At 53.1% G+C, this 5,546-nt stretch overlaps 1 long non-coding RNA gene across 1 annotated transcript; it reads right to left on the bottom strand.

The window, feature by feature from the left end:
• Positions 1-3,051: 3,051 nt before the first annotated feature.
• Positions 3,052-4,342, bottom strand: LOC106725831. The gene is made up of 2 exons (XR_001361811.1): positions 4,154-4,342; positions 3,052-3,098 (listed from the first exon to the last, which is right to left on the bottom strand). It is a non-coding gene; the product is annotated as an uncharacterized LOC106725831 (long non-coding RNA).
• Positions 4,343-5,546: the final 1,204 nt, after the last annotated feature.

The raw sequence follows: 5,546 nt of genomic DNA, 5'->3' as shown, positions 1-5,546 counted from the left end.
CCCATGAGCATCAGGACTCCCCAGCTCTGGCTCCTGGCCGCCCTGGGTCCCCAGCTCAGCTTGGCTTGGCAGTGAGGCAGCAAGTGGGGTCTGGTCCACTCAGGAGGACTTCCCCTCACCAGGCCCGGGGGAAGGGACTGCTGGAAGGACGTTTGGCGGGGTCTGGTCCACTCAGGAGGACTTCCCCTCACCAGGTCCGGGGGAAGGGACTGCTGGAAGGACGTTTGGCTGTGGCTGTGTGTGTGTGTAGGGGGGGGCAAGCTAACTGAAAAACCCCCACACACAAACCATTATGGGGGGAGGGCTGGGCCTTTCTGAAGCCCTGGCAGATGGGATTGGAAGGCACATCGTTCAGTGGGAAAAGGCAGGGTTTGGAGACTGAAGACCTGAGCCTGAGTCCTGGTTCTGCCACTCATGGGCGCTCTGCTCTCACACAGGTCAGGGGGCCTCCTCGCCTCAGCGTTCACCTCTGTAACCTGGGACTTTGTGCATTTTCTGAATAAGGCTGAGGCACTATTTCCATCCCCAGTGCTCTTCCGGAACCTTGCCACTTCCCATTGGGAGGCAGAGTCCATGTCCCTTCGCCTTGAACCTGGGCAACAAAGTGACCCATGAGCATCAGGACTCCCCAGCTCTGGCTCCTGGCCGCCCTGGGTCCCCAGCTCAGCTTGGCTTGGCAGTGAGGCAGCAAGTGGGGTCTGGTCCACTCAGGAGGACTTCCCCTCACCAGGCCCGGGGGAAGGGACTGCTGGAAGGACGTTTGGCGGTGGCTGTGTGTGTGTGTGTGTGTGTGTGTGTGTGTGTGTGAAGGGGCAAGCTAACTGAAAAAACCCCACACACAAAACCATTATGGGGGGTAGGCTGGGCCTTTCTGAAGCCCTGGCAGATGCGATTGGAAGGCACATCTTTCAGTGGGAAAAGGCAGGGTTTGGAGACAGAAGGCCTGAGCCTGAGCCCTGGTTCTGCCACTCATGGGCGCTCTGCTCTCACACAGGTCAGGGGGCCTCCTCGCCTCAGCGTTCACCTCTGTAACCTGGGACTTTGTGCATTTTCCGAATAAGGCTGAGGCACTATTTCCATCCCCAGTGCTCTTCCGGAACCTTGCCACTTCCCATTGGGAGGCAGAGTCCATGTCCCTTCGCCTTGAACCTGGGCAACAAAGTGACTGTCTCAACAAACCGAATGTGTCAGAAGTGACACGTGGACTTCCTAGGCTGTCATAGCAAGTATGGCTTCCACTGGCTGGCAGCCCCCCCCCCCCCCCCAACACACACACACATTGGAGCTCAGCCACTATGCTGTGAGGAAGCCCAGGGCAGGTGGCTGGGCATGTGTAAGGTTGTGGCTGGGAATCCCAGCTGAGGTCTCAGAGGACAGCCAGCATCAGGGCCCGACCGATGAGTGAGAACCTGCAGATGATTCTGGCCCCTGGTCTCCAAGCTGCCTCAGCTGGTGCCGGATACAGACGAGAGGAAGGGCTTCCCCACTGAGCCCTGCCCATACTGCAGATTTGTGAGCGAGAGAAATGTTCTTGTTTTAAGTCACTAAGTTTTGGGGAGGCTGTGACACAGCACTAGATGTCTGCAACAGGATCATAATAGTAACATTCGCCTTATAAAAATTGTGGTGGTTAAATGAAGAGATCCCGGAGGCAGAGCCTTATGGAGCCTGTATACATACAACACATTGTCATCATCATTGCAATCAAAGAACCCTAGTGTGTGTGTGTTCATGTCATCATGTGTACGTCTACAAGATGGCAAGAGCGGGGTTGTTAGATGGTTCTGCAAATCACTTCTTAATCCTTACGCTTCCATGCACTATAACTCCTTCCTCCTCACACCCAGCCCAGGCAGGACGGAATTGATTGTGGTAAAGATTACAAAAGGTAGCCCTAACCGGTTTGGCTCAGTGGATAGAGCGTCGGCCTGTGGACTGAAGGGTCCCAGGTTCGATTCCGGTCAAAGGCATGTACCTTGGTTGTGGGCACATCCCCAGTGGGAGGTGTGCAGGAGGCAGCTGGTCGATGTTTCTCTCTCATCGATGTTTCTAACTCTCTATCCCTCTCCCTTCCTCTCTGTAAAAAATCAATAAAATATATTTTTAAAAAAAGATTACAAAAGGTAGATATTATTATTTTCACCAATTTGGAAATGGGCAAATGGAGACACGGCTACTTTAAATTCAGGTGGAACTGGAATTTGAACCCTGCTCTGGCTTACTACAACGTTTTTACTCCCCACTCCCTGGGAGCTAGAGCTGGGGCGGTCACCTAAAGAAATGGGGATGCTGGGGTGTTCCTACAGTCCTGCTTGGGCAAACCTTCCTGCTGCCTTATTTAATTTTATCACAACAAACATGTGTTTAGCACCTGTACTGGGACAGCGTGTTAGGCAAACTTCGGATGCACAAGACCATGACTCCTTCTTTGAGGAGCTTGTGGTCTCTGAGGGAAACAGATACTCCTTGTTATGGAACCTTGGGCAAGCTACTCACCACCTCTCAGTCTCAGTTTTGTCATCTGTAAACTGGGTGGGTGTGAGGAGGAAGGAGTTATAGTGCATGGAAGCGTAAGGATTAAGAAGTGATTTGCAGAACCATCTAACAACCCCGCTCTTGCCATCTTGTAGACGTACACATGATGACATGAACACACACACACTAGGGTTCTTTGATTGCAATGATGATGACAATGTGTTGTATGTATACAGGCTCTATAAGGCTCTGCCTCCGGGATCTCTTCATTTAACCATTATAGAACCCATCTCATAAGGTTATTGTGAGAATTATAGAATGTATCATTTGACCTAAGGCATCATATCCATAGAAAGCACTCAATAACTACTAGTTTTTATAAGTATACAAAGAAAAGTTTACAATATCATGTGATCTAAGCCAAAATAGAGGGGGACATACATGGCTATGGAGGAGAGAGGAGTAAGTAGTTAGTTCCTCCTGGGGGTGGGGGTGGTGGCAGAGAGGAGCTGACTGTTACCCTGGGACTTCAGAGGCAGGTAGAAGTAGCAGGGGGTCTATGGAAGGACAGTGTTAGGTGTGTCTGGGAAACAGAGCAGCCGCAGGCACTGGCGTTGAGGGTCCTGGGGGAGAAAGAGTTGAGCAGGTTGGGAAGGGCTTTGTTGCCAGTGCTGGTCACAGTGTCCCTGGACTTAGGCAAGCGTCTCCGCACCCAGGCTTAGAGATGAGGCTGTCAGGTGCAAATACCCAGGAGGAGGACTCCAGGCTTCAAGGTACAAAAGTCCCGAAGGCGGAAAGATTGGGGAGAAGAGTGAAAGTCCGGGGTCCCCAGCCCTGGGGCAGAGGGCCCAGAAAGGGAGGCTGGTGTTTCAAGGAGATTCTTTGCCTCTCAAAAATCTGCTCAGGGCAAGCCCTGCTGAATCTCAGCTAAACCGGGTCAACAGAATCTGTTCTTGCCAACAAACCACCAAGCCCTCTTGCCCAGAAATGTCATTGCACATCAGTGGATGGCGACGCGGGAGAAATTCACCGCAGGAGGCCCAAGGCCCGAGGGTCAACGAGGGGCTTCCTAGCTGGTACATCTGGCCGCAGGGAGAAGCCTCCGTAGGAGTCCCGGGTCTGGGCTCCGTGTGTACGGAGAACAGCTGCTTCGGTTTAAATATTAATAATGCAAAATGAAATATGTGTGGTGCCCAGCGCACCAGAGCCCAGCCAGTGTGTGTTGCATCTAATGTCCTCCGCGCTCGGGTCTGGAAAAATGTGGTCAGTGAATTTAATATACTTTTTGGCAAAGGGAAAACGACAGTTAACTTCTCTCCGGAGCCTCGCTAAAGTGGCTTTTCTCCCTGGAAAGCAGAGGAGAGAGAGTGGTTTCTCCGGGCATGCCAGCAGGCCTGCTGCCCGAATCCTGTCAGAGCCCCTCTGCTCTGCCCACCTTGACACTTGCAGGGGATTCTGGGGGCTACAGAGCATCCCACTGCGGGGAATAGAGAGGTGACCGGTCTCCAAGATCCAGTGGGGCCTGGTTGCGGCTGAAACCCTAGTTCCTGCCGGCTAGGGCTCCTCCCTCCAGGATGCTCTCTCCCCATTTCATGCCCCTTTTGAATCACTCCCGCCCCCCCCCACCCCCACACACACACACACATACACACACATACTGTTCATCAGCGGAGCTCACCATGAGAATGGCGGTGCCACAGGGCTCTCACAGGCCCCTGCGGTTGACAACCACCCAAGGACCCCAAGGGCCAGTGCTTCTTTACTGTCCCCAGTTCCTCTGCATTTTTAGTTCCGGGGAGGTTCTGACAAGGCCAGTATCAAGAAGGGTTTCCCCTCCACTGCCTCCCTGTATCAGCCATCACCGGAGCCTCTGTGTGCCTGTCCCCCTCTCCACCCACTCAGGCCCTGGCTTATCTCTTGCCAAATGCCACAGCTTTCAATTGGCCTCTTGAAAAGTTAATAAATGCTCGGTGACATCACAGACCCGGAGCCGGGGAGCAAGAAAGATTCAAGGGCCAGTGTTGCTGAGGAGAAGTCAGAGGCTCTGGGTTTGCCCAACAAAGGCGCCCTGTGCAAGCATGGTCACGGTCATGGCCACTGCCACCACAGAACTGCAGCAGAGCTGGCGCGGCTTTCCCCGAAGCCTATCTCTGATTGTATACAACTTGATAATGTTCCCAGTTAGAGGCCTGAGCAAATCATCAGCAGTGAGAGCCAGGCAGTGGCCCGCTCTGGGGGGCCTCCCAGGCTGCTGGGAAACGGTCACCCCAGGGCCCCTTGGGGGGTGAGGAGTGGGGCTCCGGGAAAGAGGGAAGTAGCCCTGCCTGGGAGAGGGCGGGGGGCGGGGGGGAGCTGCAGCCACCCCAGCTCAGGACTCCAGCTGTGCCCCAGGCTCCAGCTCCCCCCAGTCCACCCCCCTTGGCGGCCGGCCCTTGGGGAAGCTGAGAGAAAGTCTCGCCTGTTCTGGATGCCGCAGGCAGGATCGGCCACAGTGATCTCCTTCATGTGTCACTGCTGGCTGTAAGCGCTGTGTTTGGTTTGGCAAAACGGCTATTTAAATAGCAGTGAAATGTGTCACTGGAAAAAAATTAGCTCATGTTTCCTTTGCCATTTCTTCATGATTTCCATTCAAAGTGTAACCACGGGTAATAAATTAACAAGATCTGTAAAAGCGACCATAGGAAACCATGGATCCAGAATTCTTATAAACTTCTAACCCATGATGCTAAAAAGCAAGGCTACTTGGGGGAGGGGGTTTGGATCACCCATACTTCAGTTTTCTTTGTGTCTGGTTCCCACTCCCTCGCCCTGCCCCAGTGGGAAAGGAAGCCCCCCACTTCTTCCAAGGGTTGCTGTGGTTATCAGGGGGAAGGTCTTCCTTTGGAAAACCCAGAGCCTTGGGGCATTGTTTGGCTCACACTGTTAAAAAAAAAAAAAGCAAGAAAAACAACTAAACAGTTACTTCTCTAACAGAGTGTAATCTCCTTTCCCCAAACTGTACCTCACCTGGTTCTAACCACAGTCCAGCTGTTGAGTTCTCAACTCCTTGTGGAAATCAGACCTTTCCCATG

Source organism: Myotis brandtii, unplaced genomic scaffold, assembly GCF_000412655.1.
Source record: "Myotis brandtii unplaced genomic scaffold, ASM41265v1 scaffold191, whole genome shotgun sequence".
NCBI lineage: Eukaryota > Metazoa > Chordata > Mammalia > Chiroptera > Vespertilionidae > Myotis > Myotis brandtii.
The sequence above is the reverse complement of the archived record's forward strand: the minus strand, read 5'-3'. Positions and strand labels throughout refer to the sequence as shown.